The sequence below is a fragment of the Pongo abelii genome, chromosome 13 (genome assembly GCF_028885655.2).
Source record: "Pongo abelii isolate AG06213 chromosome 13, NHGRI_mPonAbe1-v2.0_pri, whole genome shotgun sequence".
Taxonomy (NCBI): Eukaryota; Metazoa; Chordata; class Mammalia; order Primates; family Hominidae; genus Pongo; species Pongo abelii.
In genome coordinates, this window is record NC_071998.2 from 95524543 (window position 1) to 95540590 (window position 16048).

At 37.0% G+C, this 16048-nt stretch overlaps 1 protein-coding gene across 1 annotated transcript in view; it reads right to left on the reverse strand.

Moving 5' to 3' along the window:
* Positions 1-286: 286 nt before the first annotated feature.
* Positions 287-16048, reverse strand: part of LOC100438760 (olfactory receptor 13C5-like) — a 124134-nt gene continuing 108372 nt past the window's right edge. The window contains 1 exon segment of the mRNA XM_009244711.4: positions 287-370. The gene's annotated coding sequence lies outside the window, so the exon portion shown is untranslated.

The window sequence follows — 16048 nt, forward strand, 5'->3', positions numbered from 1 at the left end:
AAAACCAGAGGGGAGCATCCTCCCAGAGCTGAAAATTAATCACAAGGGATACCTTGTGGGATTAAAAAGGGAAATGAAACCACTCCAAGTTCAAAAGCCAGGAGGAGAAGAAAGATAGCCTAAGAATAGGGCAGGGCATCATCAGAGACAGAGGCAAGGAGGGTCCAGGATAAATTCCTGGAAAGAATCATGTATTTATCCATTCTTGCATTGTTACAAAGAAATACCTGATATTAGGTAATTTATAAAGAAAAAAGATTGAATTGACTCACGGTTCTGCAGGCTCTACAGTAAGTATAGTGGCTTCTGCTTCTGGGGAGGCCTCAGGAAGCTTCCAGTCATGGTAGAAGGCAAAGGGGAAGCAGCCATCCTACATGGCGGGAGCAGAAGCAAGAGACAGTGAGGGGGGAGGTGCCACACACTTTAAATGACCAGATCTCATGAGAACTCACTCACTATTGCAAGGACAGCACCAAGGAGATGGTACTAAGTCATTCATGGGAAATCTGCCCCCATGGTCCAGTCACCTTCCACCAGGCCCCTCATTCAACATTAGGGATTACAATTTGACATTACTTTAGTGGGGACACAGATCCAAACTAAATCAAATCATAAACTCTACTGACATTAATATAGATATGGTAGATGCATGAAGGTGTTGAACTGACTTCCAGCATGAGAGCAAAAACTATATCTGTTTTAGAATGATCTAAAACTTATTTTACATATTCTTGGTAGATGACTGCAACCAACAGCAGTCTTCTTACCATATTGGCACTGGAGACATGCAATCATCCCATTTTCAGTCAAGTGGAATTCAGCACAAAATATGTCTACTTTAAGCCAAGATCTTTAGATATCAGGGGTTTCAGGGCTACAGGGGGACTTTGACCTATGAACCATTTTTTGGTGGGTTATCTTGGATCAACCCTGCCAAACAAATGAATATGAGCTCATATATATTTTAAGGTACATATTTCAAACTGCTATGAGTAATAAGGTGGGAATCTAAAAATTAATCTAATGATCTATGCTAAAGAAAAGAGATTAAATAAAAAGTCAACTGTGCAACTCATCCCATGGTTACAACCCATAAACACATGGAAATGTCATGTAGCTTGGCTGCCAATAGCAATCAATTTGACTAGGTGACCAGCACTGGTTTCTGAGCTGCTTTGTAGGCCCTACAGGATGAATGTTAATGAGTTTTTACTGACAGTGACCTCTCTCAACCTCCTACAACAACAAAATGGTCCTGACACATCAAGGAATTTTGGAGTTTCAGAATGAAGCTTCAGAGTCTTCCCACAACTATTTGCCAAATGTTAGGGGCAAATCCAAGATCTCATTAGTTAGGCTCCTCAAGGTGTAGAAACAGATGGTACATATATATGTCTATCCAAACTCCCTCAGAATTATATAGGTCTATTCCCTCAGGCACATAGGGACAAATTCTCTTTCCATATCTTCCTGTTTCAACCTTGATACTAAAATGTCTTTGCCCACTTTTCTTAACCGGATTTCTTCTAACTCCCCCAACACACACATTGGCACACATCCTGTCTATTCCCAGGGTAATATTTTGTGTAGTTCTTGACACTGATAACTTTGCACAAGAGCTTTAGTTTATCATACAGTTATGAGCAAACAAGTCAGGGGAAACTAAGAATTATTTTTAATTTTAGGGACTCCTTAGGGAAAGGAACTTTCTAAATATCTTATTAGGTTCCTTAACTACTCTTACATTTATTTGATAATAGTTTAATTTTTTACTGGAATAGTCCATTAGCAAATCCTTCACAGTTTTCAAGATTACATTTTAAACTTGAAATTTATTATGTTCTTGAAATTCAATGCTCTTTTCAAAACTATTTCTATATTCAACATATTAGCCTCCATCTTTTGTTGCAATCAAATATTTATTTTTTTTTTATTTTTCAATCTATCTGCTATTTCTGTAAGTTCAGCCTTTCCTAGTTGAAATGGAAAGAAAACGGAACTTGGAGTGAAAATGTCTGAGTATAGATACTAAATCTGTTGGTTTATATTTATGTGACCTTGGGAAATAACTTGAATGCTTGCTTTAGATTCAGCTTCCTCATCTCCAAATGAGAATATGAAAACTTACATAGCTTATAGAATTCTCATAAAATTAAATTAGGTAATAAAAGCGAAAGTTCTTGGCAGGTATTGGGTGCTCAATAAATATTTGACACCATTCAATTGTGTGCTCTCCTTGCCCTTAACCTCGCTTCCAAAATGTTTAGGGCCATTATGATGTTAATATGCTTGCTCAGATAAGACAGAACTAAGCAATAAATTCATTAAGGCATTCATATTTTCTCAGGAAACAAATCCAAAACTTTTCTTCAAAATTGTGACTTTCCACAAGTCTAATGATTGCTGAGGATAATGGTGAAATTTAGACAAAGTTCCTCCAAAGGATGATGATTTTTTTTTTTTTTTTTTTTTTTTGAGATGGAGTTTCACTCTCGTTGGCCAGGCTACAGTCCAACGGCATGATCTCGGCTCACTGCAACCTCCGCCTTCCAGGTTCAAGTGATTCTCCTGCCTCAGCCTCCTGAGTAGGCACCTGCCACCACGCCCAGCTAAATTTTTTTGTATTTTTAGTAGAGACAGCGTTTCACCATGTTGGCCAGGCTGGTCTTGAACTCCTGACCTCATGATCTGCCTGCCTCTGCCTCCCAAAGTGCTGGGATTACAGGCGTGAGCCACTAGGTCCAGCCAGGACAAAGATTTTTTTTTTTCTTTTTAAGGAAGGGGCAACAGAAAAGTTGCTACCCTGAGAACATATCTGCTATTTACTATCTATCTACTCCTTGTTCACCAACCCTCTCTCTTCTTTCCCCATCACACTCCCCCCGCCTCCTCCCTTCTACTTCCATTCCCCAGCTCTCATTTTTCCTACCTCCACAGTCCATAGATCCTCAAATGGAACTCTACGAATTTCAAAATCCAAGATCTCAGCAAATACCAGCTCATACCTGTAGCCCTTTGCAACGTTAAAAGTGCAGTCTGCAGGTGACCAGCGTAATCATCAACCTGAAGCTCCTTAGAAATGCAGAATCACAGATCTCTGGAATTAATATCTACAGTTTAACAAGATTCCCAGGTGATTCTTACGTACACTTAAGTTTGAGAAATATCGCCAATAGTTCTCAACTCTGGTTGCATGTTGAATATCACTTGGAGAACTTTAAAAATGTTATATGTGTCTACTCCTAGCCCCCAGGAAAGATTCTGATTTAATTGGTATAATGTGAGGCCTGAGTATTAGTGCTTTTTAAAAGTTCCCAGGTGATTCTAATGTGCAGTCGTCTTTGAAAGTCTCTCTTCTGCCCCAGGTGTGCTTTCATACAGTAATGCTTAGAAATACCTCAGCTCCCTTATCAATAAGGATTTAAATACTTAAACAGCTTTACTCATTTAGCAACATCAAAAAGGCTAAACAAAGAGATATACTCAAAAACCCTCCCTGTATTATTACTTACAACTGCATGTGAGCATACAATTAAAAAACGGATAACAATTTTTAAAGTTTACATGGACACACACATTTTGTTCTGCGTATTTGTATAATAAAACCTAGGTCTACAGACTCACATATCTCCTATTGCCATTTAAAAAAAATAAATACAGTTATATTATAGGACAGAGAGGATTCCAAATGAAAAGTGTAGGTCTCTCTTCTCCAATAAATCTATCTTCCCAAACGTAATAACTATTAGTATTAACTTTCATCTTCTAGAAAAAAATTATACCACATAGATTCTTTTTTTATTTTCGCAGACCACATTCTGTCCTTTATATTGACCTTTTCATTCAATATATCTCAGAAGTCCTCCATGACATGTTTTTCACCTCTTTGCTGATTTCAGTTCTAGTTTAATACAGGTCTTTTTGATTCTTCCCTAGTGATTTTTGATCATTTTTCTACAACACAATATTAAATGATTGGCCTTATACATCTAGTAGCACAATTTAGTGAGAACATCTATAAAGTGTGTTTTAGTGTTATAATTCTTGGAACAAAAGGTACAAGAAATTTCAGTGTATACACGTGTTGTCAAATTGACACTAAGGATGTACACATCTACTTTCTCAGCACCAGTATATGCTTTTGTTTTTAGCAGTTCAAAATATCATTGAACTTTTTGTTTGACTTTTGTCAATATGACAGATAAGAAATGAAATGCTATAGTTGCTTAACATATTACATTTCATGATGTATGAAGAAGTCAAACATCTTTTCATATGTTTACTGCTTGTCTGCTTTTTTTGTAAACTATACCCCTTTATGATTTTTTACATTCAACCCAGAAAAATTAAATTCAGAAATCAGATGTTGAAAGGTCATGTTTCGTGTTCTGTGCTGATGTGTTAGAAAAGAGCACTAGAGAGAAGAGCCAGGGCAGAGAATAGGGCCGTTAACAAGTATCATCAATATCCACAGAAGCATCTAGAGGATTCCCTGGTTCACAGATCTAGTTCTTCAGCTCTCTGATAATTGAATGTTGATGAGCTGAGGTTAGAGAGAGTCTGTGATGGAAAGAGGGGTTTGTGAGGCTGGACAAATCCAATTCTATTGTCTCTGAGCCACTGATTCAGCATCAGTTCCTATACCACGTCAGGAATGGGATGGCCTTGCACAGAAGCAGAAATCATCCTGCCTGAGAAAATAGCATGCTTGTCTAAGAGAAAGCTCAAGGTTAGAAAAGGCCTAGTTAGAGGTTGAGATCCCTGAGACAGACTGCCAGAAATATCACTAGTGCCAAAACTCATTTACATAGCTTTGGGCTGTGATTGGATTCATCATTTAACAATGGTTGACAAAAGATTGTCTTCATCTCTGTTATCTTACCCCAGGAGAAGAGACAGAGTGACTCTATTAAACATCCTTTCATCCCATTCTCCATCAAGAATGGATAGTGATATATTAGTAAGAACCTTTCAAAGAATTACAAGGACTTACTAGAAAAAAAAGTGCGAAGTCCCAGTTTAAACCAAGGCTATTCTTTCCTAAAGGTATATTGGCAAATTAAAGTAATTATTGAGATAGAAAAAGCCAGGCACCAGGAAGTTCACCTAATAACAAAATCTTAGTCACTGAAGAGTCACTGAAGATTCCAGATAAAACATGGTGTCCCTTCTAAATGCATTTTCTAGCCCAGTTCCTATTGTATGGATACCTAAATCCTATAAGACAGCAATAAATAAAAACTGAAAAAGATAATTTTAAAAATCCCTATTACAGATTAGGGCACATTTTGTACTCCTTTATGGATCCAAATATGTAATTTTAAGAAGAAAAAAGTGATTCTGCTTCTGAAAGAAGCCTCTCTTCCTTTTTTAAAAAACATTGTATATTAGGCCAGGCGCAGTAGCTCATGCCTGTAATCCCAGCACTTTGGGAGGCCGAGGTGGGAGGGTCACCTGAGGTCAGGAGTTCAAGACCAGCATGACCAACATGGTGAAACCACATTTCTACTAAAAATACAAAAAGTATCCGTGCGTGGTGGTCCACACCTGTAATCCCAGCTACTCGGGAGGCTGAGGCAGGAGAATTTTTTGAACCCGGGAGGTGGAGGTTGCAGTGAGCCCAGATCACGCCACTGCACTCCAGCCTGGGTGGCAGAGCGAGACTCCATCTCAACAACAACAACAAAAATTGTATATTAATATACTATAATAATATATGGTATATAATATATAGTATCATAAACTGTATTATAGTTTAATAATAAATGTTTGTTTATTATATTATTTTGGCTTCAGAGTACTCAGAGATGTCTTGTACCTTGACCTCACCATAGTAACAGAGGCACCCAGAAGGTTTGAGCCAGTGATTCTGGAAGCAGTGTCCCTTACGAAGAGGTGGCAAATTGTGGAAGTGAGCTCATAGCCAGAAGAACATGTTGGGAGGCTGAGGTGGGAGAATCTCTTGAGCCCAGGAGGTAGCGGCTGCCGTGAGCTGTGATCACGCCACTGCACTCCAGTCTGGGTGATAGAGTGAGACCCTGTCTCCAAAAAAAAAAAAAGATACCTGGGGGAAGCAGCTCACCTGTGAGCACAAGAGGATGGGACAAGGCAACCCAGCATAGCTTAGCGGGCAGAGGTAGGATCATTGGCGTATAGGCAGACAAGAAGCAAGGAAGGATGATGGATGTCATGTGACAACATGCTAGACGTGGTGATAAGAGCACCTGATATATATCCAGGTGGCTGCAGAAATAATTATGGAAAAAAGAGAAGGTGGATTCTTCACTAGCAGATAGAGCATTAACCAGTGAAATAGAAACTACTACTTATTACCATACTACCAGGATATAGTAGGGAAATGCATTTACATGTGTATAGTTATTTATAACTAAAATCTGTAACAATATTTCAAATATACAGCTTATATGATGAAATAATATTTAAAGAGCTTAGGAAAAGTAAGATTGTAAGGAAGAAAAGAATACTAACCTGTATATACAATATGGTCCAAATAGTTGTTAAAGAAATATATAGATAGCGATTTAGAAAAGATATAAAAATATTAATGTTACCATGTTATCATAGCAAAATTATGTTGTTTGCTGTTGTGATTGTTACACTTTTTAAATAACAAAAATAATGACACTAAAAGGCAGAATATAAAAAGCTGAATTAAACAGATTAAGCAGACAATTGTAAACAGTGCTGTGATTAATATTCTTACACACACTTTTTGCTTACTGGTCTCATTATTTTATGTAAAATAATATAAGATTAAAGCCAAAAGGAGCCATAAAAACTACATAATCTGTACTTTAAAAACATATTTGAATGCTACTTTGAAAACTGTTAATGAAGCTTATCTGGATGAAAGTATACAGGTAATTTTTATTGTTTTTAATAAACGTTTTCTCATTTTCTTCTACCTCCTTTTCCTTCTCCTTCTCTTACTCCTCTCTTTTTCTTCTTCCAATTAATCAGGCAAATAAGTGCTCTAAATCTGTTTAAATATATCTACGTTTTTACTTCACACATATTCTTCTGCCTTGTATTTTTTGTGATGCTGTAGAAAGCAACAATACCACAGTTTTGAAAGCATATTTGAGTCTCATCCAATCCATGGAGGTGACCACTCTTCCCACCTCACATAATATTCCTGGGAAGAGCTGATATGCGGAAAATAATGTGCTGTGCCCTAAATTGACATTAGAACATAAGCTCCGTGAAGGCAGAGATCTTCACTCAATCCCGTAAGTTGATGGGATGTAATAGCTGCCTACCTATGCCAGGTATGGTGGCTCACGGCTGTAATCCCAGCACTTTGGGAGGCCGAAGTGGGTGGATCACCTGAGGTCAAGAGTTCAAGACCAGCCTGACCAATATGGTGAAATCCTGTCTCTATTAAAAGTACAAAAATTAGCTGGGCATGGTGGTGTGCCCCTGTAGTCCCAGCTACTTGGGAGGCTGAGACAGGAGAATTGCTTGAACCGGGAAGGCAGGGGTTGCAGTGAGCCAAGATGGCACCACTGCACTCCAGCCTGGGCAACAGAGCAAGACTCCATCTCCAAATAATAATAGCTGCCTAAGATCAGCTGGGTAATTAGTGTTGTTCGATGCTCAATTGATATTGTTAACCCTAGGTTAACCATCTTGAGAGTAGATTATACTTTTTAAATAATTAAGAGAAAACTTACTCATGTATTTTCTATCCATTGATCCAAATTTAGGATTTTTAAAACACTTACCAGTTCATTTTGATGCCTGTCAAAATCCAATGAACCCCACTCCACAGTTCTTGCCACCTCCATGCCCCAGGGGACAGGGAAAAGTTTCTGGGTTCCAAAAGAGTCAAGCCCACTTTTATTTTCTCTCCAAATCCTGTGTGTTGGAGAATGGGCAATTTGTTTTCCAAACATTTGTTAGTAAAGTATTTCTGCACATCGAGTGTTGATTTTGTGTGCCATTATTCACTCACAGTACAACTCATATTGACTTGAAGTCTTTTTTATTGCTTTCTTAAAATTGTTCATATCTGTTTCCACCTCTTCCATTGCCACTTGCCAAAATCACCATATTTTTCCATCCTGAATTGCATTACCCTACCTTTAATCATCCTCCAAAATGTAATCAGAATGGCAGAAGTAGCTTTCAGCTATGCAAATCTGATCTTTTCACTTTGATCCTTGAAATCATTTAGTCTGTTTTGCTTACAAGAGAAAATTAAAATTTTTTATTTTATCAAATAAGGCTTTCATAATCTGACCCTTTCCACTTTTTGCACTCTTCTCACACGACTCTTACACTGGTTTTATTTAATTACTATATCTATTTGAAATCAATTAAATATATGTATAAATATTTAAACTGATATATTTAATTACTTCTTGTTATCCCAGCTGTTTCATGCCCTTGAACCTTTTAACTTCATTCTTTATGACCGAAACATGCTCTTATAGACACCCTCAAGTTAACCTTTTTATACAATCATCTTTTTCAAGATTTGGCTTAAGCATCATTTCCTCTGAGAAGTTGCCCTTTTCGAGTTGGGTTAAAGCTCTCATCTCTACCTTCATTCTTTCATAATACCCTGTGCATGCATCTATCTTAATGCCTTCTATTGCATTTTTCTGGTTGCTTGCGTGTCTCTACAATTAGAATGTGAGTAAACTGGAGATATTTTCAATTGTTTGATTCATTCTTGTATTGCCAACAGGAACTGCAGTTGATTACACTTAGTGAGGTATTTGAAGATCATTTATTAAGTAAATGCACACATAACCAACATAAAATCTTCCAAAAATACCTTGCTGATAAATGTTCTAATAAAATTTCCTCTTTCTGTGAGTGTTTATGGTAGAATAATAAACCAATGTGATGCTTTTCTTTCTTAGAATCCAAAGCCTTTTCCCTACAGGCTGAGATACGGCATGGCAAAAACTATGGAGTAGCAATTCTTAGACCTTGGTTTACATCAGAATTGCTACCTTCCCCCTCAGAAAATCTCAGTGATCAGGGTTAGTGTCTGACTTGGGAATATGCATTTTAACATATGATTCTGATGCACACAGACATCTGAGAACCAGAACTATAGAGAGTACCTTGCATATTTTCTATGTGTTTTGCCATGTTCAACAAGTCTTAAATAGGCATTAACATGCTGCTGTGTTTTAACTAAGATATTTTATTCTATCCTCTGGGACTATTATCTTGTCTACTCTGAAGTCAATAATTTCTTGTTTGGATGCTCTAGCAAAAATGCACCCCCCTCCCCCAACACATCACTCCATAAATTTAAATTATACCATAGATACTAAATCTTGGAAGCTTTCGATGTCTTATTTTAGATTGAGTCACCCCCTCCAGTGCCATCAACTATGGATCAAAATATCTCTCAGGCGACCCCCTGGGACTCTGATAACTTATGGAAGCAACTGTGCATGGAGTTCCTCAAGAAGATTTCAAAATAACCTGAGATTTTAAGGTGTCTAAATTGAAGGGAACCTATGACTTTTGGTGCTCTTTCTCGCCAACATACAGTATCTCCTATGGCATGTTTTGCCCCCAAGAAAGATCTTCATTAATTTATAAAATTCACACAACATGATACAAATAAATATTTGGTCTGATACAATAACATAATGCCCTCAGGGAAAGTACTTTTAGAAATAAAAATTAATGATATTCTATTTTGACTGTTTTTGTAGACTTAAAAGATGATTAAAAAAACCACCAGGCCAGGCGCGGTGGCTCACACCTGTAATCCCAGCACTTTGGGAGGCCGAGGTGGGTGGATCACCTGAGGCTAGGAGTTCGAGACCAGCCTGACCAACATGGAGAAACCCCGTCTCTACTAAAAATACAAAATTAGCCAGGCATAGTGGCACGTACCTGTAATCCCAGCTACTTGGGAGGCTGAGGCAGGAGAATTGCTTGAACCTGGGAGGCGGAGGTTGCAGCGAGCCAAGATCGTGCCATTGCACTTCAGCCTGGGCAACAAGAGCAAAACTCCATCTCAAAAAAAAAAAAAAAAAAAAAAAAAACACCAATAGATTTCTTTGTATTTTAGTGTTTTTGTGGCAGTGTACAATGTGGAATTTTATTTATCATTCTTATTATAGTCCTTCAGAGTACTTATAAATCAATTATACAGAAAAGTAGCTCTTGTGTTTCACTCAAAAGCATTAACGCCTTTCCTTTACCATAGGAGAAAAGACGGCAAGAAATTAGCAGTTAACTATTCTCATTGCCAAAGGAATATTTAGATGAGATCTATATTTTGCTATGAATTTGTGTATTGTGGACTTGTGAATATACAAATGGCAAGTGTCAGTACCACTCTTCAAAATAGTATAGAAGATTTATTAAAGTCAGTAGTTCATATTTGCATTAACAAGGACTTTGGCTTGAAGTCCATATGCTGCTTCATAAGACAAAAGGGAAACGTAACTTGATTTGGACAGACTAAGCAGAGAGTCTGCTTTCTGATGATTCCTTGTGTTCTAAATGGAAAAAGATCTGTGACATCTCCTTAGGGTATGAACCCCTGATGCCAGATACAGTGCTCCAGCCCATTGTTTTCTAAACTCAGATACAGGAATGCTAAGCACCAAGTATTCACTCCAATCTTAAGCACTAGGAAGGCTGTCCTTTAAAAGTTGCCTAGGCAATACAAATTTTAGTAATAATAGCATTACTTAATCTTCACGAATTTAGCATTGTGCTAAGTATGTTATTTTGTACAAACTAAGTTAATCTGTGCTGTATGAAGTAAGCATTTTATTATTCTCACTTTATAAGTAGAAAATGAATATGCAGAGAACCTAAGTGACTTGCCTAAAGTTGGAAAACAGAAGCCAAGACTTAATTTTGATCTATCTAACTCCACTTCCTGAACTCCTAGCCTCTGTGATGAATTCCGGCATTGTTCCAGAACAGCCAGGCCGTTACCGCAGACAGCAAACCTATATTTAGAATAAGAGAGCTTAGCCATTGTCCTTGGTGTGCATCTCATTTTAAAATTATTTTTTCATTTTGAATTTAGTCTATGTCTCTTGCCAATTCTGGTGTGTAAAAAAAATATTTCTGCCTCCTAGCTCTGAAATTTCTCATGTTCTTACGTCCACGGAAAGTTTTGTAAACAATCCATTTTCTCATTAAGTGGCTATCTTTTCTTCTCAGATAGCTTTAGTAGTCTATTTTTTTACATAAATGAACCACTGAAGGAAAGCAGTAGGAACTGTTGTGAAAATGTAATGCAAGAATATGTGCAAAAGGTAAATGATGGTGCCTGGTGCATAGAGAGCAGTCTGTAAGTTCTACTAGCTACACCATTCCTTTCCTCCAAGACTGGTCCAGAAAGGCCTTAGGCTCTCTGAACATACAGAATGTCTTGCTTGAGTTATATCTGAGCAATAAAGACAGAGACATTGAGATTCTGCGTGCCAATTTTATGGAGAAGCAGAAAATTATGCCCTTAGTGTGTGCCAGAAAACTCAGAAATTGTCCTCTTGACATTACCTAAACAATCACACCACCCTTTTCTCTGCTAATGTTACTTTGCAATAAAACTGTAAATAAAAAGGTCAAAATCTTGATAACTGGGCATTTTGCTTTCTAAAATTCAGGACCATGTAGACAAATAACATTTATATTCAGAAGGAATTCTAGCATTCTGGTACTCTCCATTTAAATAAATTAACTCATATAAGGAATGTCATCTCCGTGTAAATCAAAAAAGTTGTGAAGATAAGGAAATATAATCTTATATTTTTATTGGCCACTTATAAATTATTCTATAGTTCTTTTTGGGAAAAATATGTATAGTTTATTTGGAATATGATTCAAATTTCCAAGGAATTCTGTGTGATACACATAACTCCTATTTTATCTCTTTCTCTCTCTTTTTTTCTTCACACCTCGGCTGGCAGAAAAATTCCCTATTTTAAAATAAGAAACTAAGGCCTTGAGAAGTTCATCACTTTGTTGAAGGACACACAGCTAATACTGCAATGATGTATGCTTCTCTGCCCGGGTTTCCTAGACAACCAGCAGTCAGACAAACTACGCTAGGCTCCCAGTAAAAGGAGCTCACTCCGGCTCAGCATCCTAGGTGTCTAGGGCTTGCTTCCCCAGAGAACTGCAATGCTGCACAGGACCCAATGCCTAGTGTCTGATGAGAAGTCCCCAAGAGGGAGAGAGGACACAGGGGGACAGGACAACCAGACTAGAATGATTTCCTCTGTGTCACGTTCCAACAGTGCCACTACCTCTAACCCTGTTTCTCCTTCTCTTCAGGCCTATTTCTGTCTCCTAACAGCTTTCAGAAATAAGCTTTAAATTAATTCACCCAGTTAGTTTTAATGGAGTTGAAATTATTTTCAAAAAATTAAATGCCATCATATTGGCAACAATTCACAAAACAAAGGAATTTGATCTGTGAAACATCATGGTACAATCACTGGACATCCAAGCTTGTAATGCTCTATAAATTCATATGCACAATTCCATCTGGACAGGAAACTATCAGCCAAACATGGCCAGATTTACACATCCTTTTTGGAACTAGTGCTGAAAGTGTAATTTTAAACATTTAAACCCAGCACTACTTTTTAAAACTTAAAGTATGCAAGTGAAATTGAAGTGCACTAATGATTTTTAGTGTAGCTTTAACCTGCATTAATCAGAATTGCTCTCGTTTGCAGATGGACTCTATTGAAATGGCTTTGCAGGATTTTGCTTACCCATTATGGCAGTTGGAAGCAGCATAATTTATTTGCGTTGCATCCTTTATGCAAATGGTATCCATTCCCCAAATGTTCTCTTGAATTAAATAAGGCAAGAGTGTAGAGAGAATAAATTAAAGAAAATCATAGCATACAAATATTGTAGAAGGAATTAATTAAACCCCGCATGGCATTGAGCCAGAAAAAAAGAGAGAGAGAAACTAATAAGTATATTCAAGAACAGGGAAAAAAAAAACTTTAGCTGATATTTGGGGAAATGGAATGTTGAAAATGATAGTGAATAGTTGAAAGTGGCCTTATTATGAAGGAAAAATAGGCTATTTTACTAAAAAGAGATTAAATAGAATTCAGAGTTAAATGTGACTTCAGTGTTAGATAAGTCTATAGTTAAATATAGAACAGGATGCTCTTTTAAGAAATGATCACAAATTTCATTCAGCTAAGATGTAGTTGTAGTATATTATGATGGGAAATAATTCAATGAAGTAGATTTTTTAGGTTGCCTGTGATATATTCAACTTCACTTTGGAAGTGAAATCACAATAATGACATGAAAAAGAATACACAGCACCTACCTGATGAATTCTGCCTAAATATTTCTGAGTAGTCAAAACAGTTATGTATTCTTCTAAAATAATGCCACTATTTCTGCTATTAAGATAATGAAGAAGTTGCACGTATGGGATTATTAGCTCTTCAGATAAACTGTGGGTTTGAGATAATCCCTAGTATATTAAGCCTAGGTAAAAATTTATTTAAATTGTCAAGTACTGAATAAACTCATGATATGGTAGTGGAGATTTGAAAATACATGTGTGATAAGAGGTACAAGAAAATTTTGCAAAGTTTTTAGAGAGCTAAGAGGAGGAATTCCTGAATTGGTCTGGGAGAAGCCAGGGAAGATTGCACAGTTGATATGACCAAAAATATAAAGTTGACAAGGACATTTTAGACCTAAGCAAGAACACGCGCAAAGACACAGAGGGATGGAGGTCTCTGTTCGCCCACCTCCCAATAATCGGCAGTTCCTGAGCATGAAAACAAGTGAGGAAAGAACAGGGAATGAAATTAGAAGGCACGGAGTGTTAAGATGTGAATTCGCCTTCCTTCAGGGAGACAGGAAAATGTCTGCAGGTTGGGCAAAGGCACAGGGTGGAGCAGGCTGGGTGGGGTCCATGGTAAACTTGACATCCTGGATTCTTTCCAAAGGAGGCATCCTCCAACCAGTGTGAGGTGTATATTATATTGTGTGAATACAATATTTTATATGAAATATTCAGTGTTTATATGCAAGAACTAATTCAAACTCTTAAGAATTAGACTATTATATAAGCAAAAAACAAACATTTCTGAGGGAAAATTCCAATTAAATAAGCTGTCATTTTGTAAACTTTGCTCTAAGGTATACATATAAGAATGATATATACATTGACTTAATCGTAACCCATGTTGTATCTAATCTTCTAGAAGCTTATATAACTCTATATTAACATTATCAATACATTGTCTTGTAGTTCCTTTTATCTTAAAGTGAGTTACATGAGAGCTCCAATTAATCAATGTAACTATATCTTTTTAATTTTATCCTATAGGGCAAGAGTCTACATATTTATGTATGTAACAGAATCTTGCAGAATGTTAAAAACTTATATTCCTGGGCATCGTCCTCATACCAGTAATATCGGAATCCCAAGACCCAGGAATATGCTTTCTCAGTAAGCCCCCCAGACTTTTCAGACACAATGCTGTGATAACCACATATTAACAATCTCTAATCTAAAGAATGTCCAATGTGAATGAAAAGGTTTAACCTGTTTCCACTGCATACACTGAATAGGATCTGAAGTAGAGGATAATCAGAATCAGAAAGCTGGGATAATCAGACTTTTAAATTAGACGCTACTTGATCATAGGGGAGCTAAGTCTGTCTCATTGATTCTTCTTCTTTAGACTGGCAGTCAAAACATGTTAGCAACAGAGAATCAAGCACTTCCGTATGTCAAACCTCATGATATGGCTCTGACATACATGCTACCTCTCTCAATCTTTAGCCAATGTGTTCACAATTACAAAAATAAAAATAAAAACCCACCACACTGAATTTCTCATCATTCTACAAACTTACAGAATTCTTTCATATGTCAATACTTTTGGAGAACCTGGGCCCACTGTCTGCAAAGCACTCCTTCCTGTTCAGTTCTTCATCTAGCAAACTCCCAGTCTGTCCTTTATAGACCTGAGCAAATGATACCTCCTCACTGGTAAAGCTCTCCCAGAAACCCAGGAGATTCAGTGCCCTCCCTTCTTCTTCCCACAGCAATTTGTTAATATGGTTGTTAACATATTTTATTGAGATGATATTTATCTTACCATCTCTTTTATGAAACCTTGAGCTATTGAGAATATTCAGCCTAAATGGTAAATCTAGTAGCCCTTCACAGACAACAGACAATGAACTCAGTTTTAAGTATTTGTGAAAAGATTGCCAAAGCAAAGGGCCCTAGAGCAATTAATCCACAATCAACCCAGCCCAACTATGACTAAGTTAGTTAATAACCAAAAATCTTTTCGTTAAATTGAATTCTATTAAGAAATCCTAAACCAGCTCAATTACTAGATGCTACATTCTGTAGTCCACTGTCTTAATTGTTGAGATCTATCCCACTGTAACATTGAGGTTGTTTGTAATGTATGAGTTTTTGCTACCAGAAAGTTATAGTACTAGTAAAGGACAAGATCTCCACTAAAGCTCATTTAGTAAATTAGAGAGAGACAGCAAGTCATACCATAAAGAGCCTGGATCCTAAAGTCAGATAAGCCTAGGCTCAAACTACGTATTCCACTGTGTGACTCTGAACAGGTTATTTTATTATGAAAAGCCTCTATTACTTCATCTGTAAAATGGAAATTGTTTCACAGGGTGAAGAGCTAATTAGATAATTAAATATGTATGAAAGTACCCAGCATATTGGCTAGCTCATAATAATCACTCATAAATTTTTTATTGCTGTTGTTATACTGAACCGTTGCACCAGGCACAAGCCCTTTCCATTATAAAGCCTGGAAGAACTGAGGCATGAAGGTGGAATGTGATAGTTGATTGGGCCCCGGTTTACAAGGAGGGCATTGGCAGAAGTATTATATTGGCATGCTAGGACGTGTAGTATCAAATCGTATCTTGCAAACTACAAAATATATAAAGGGACTTTACCTCATCCATGTACTTATAAGTTGGTAGATCTGTTTTAAAGACTTTGAAAAGTCTGTTTTTGAGAAAATGTGAGTGTTTAAAGTCACCTACTAAT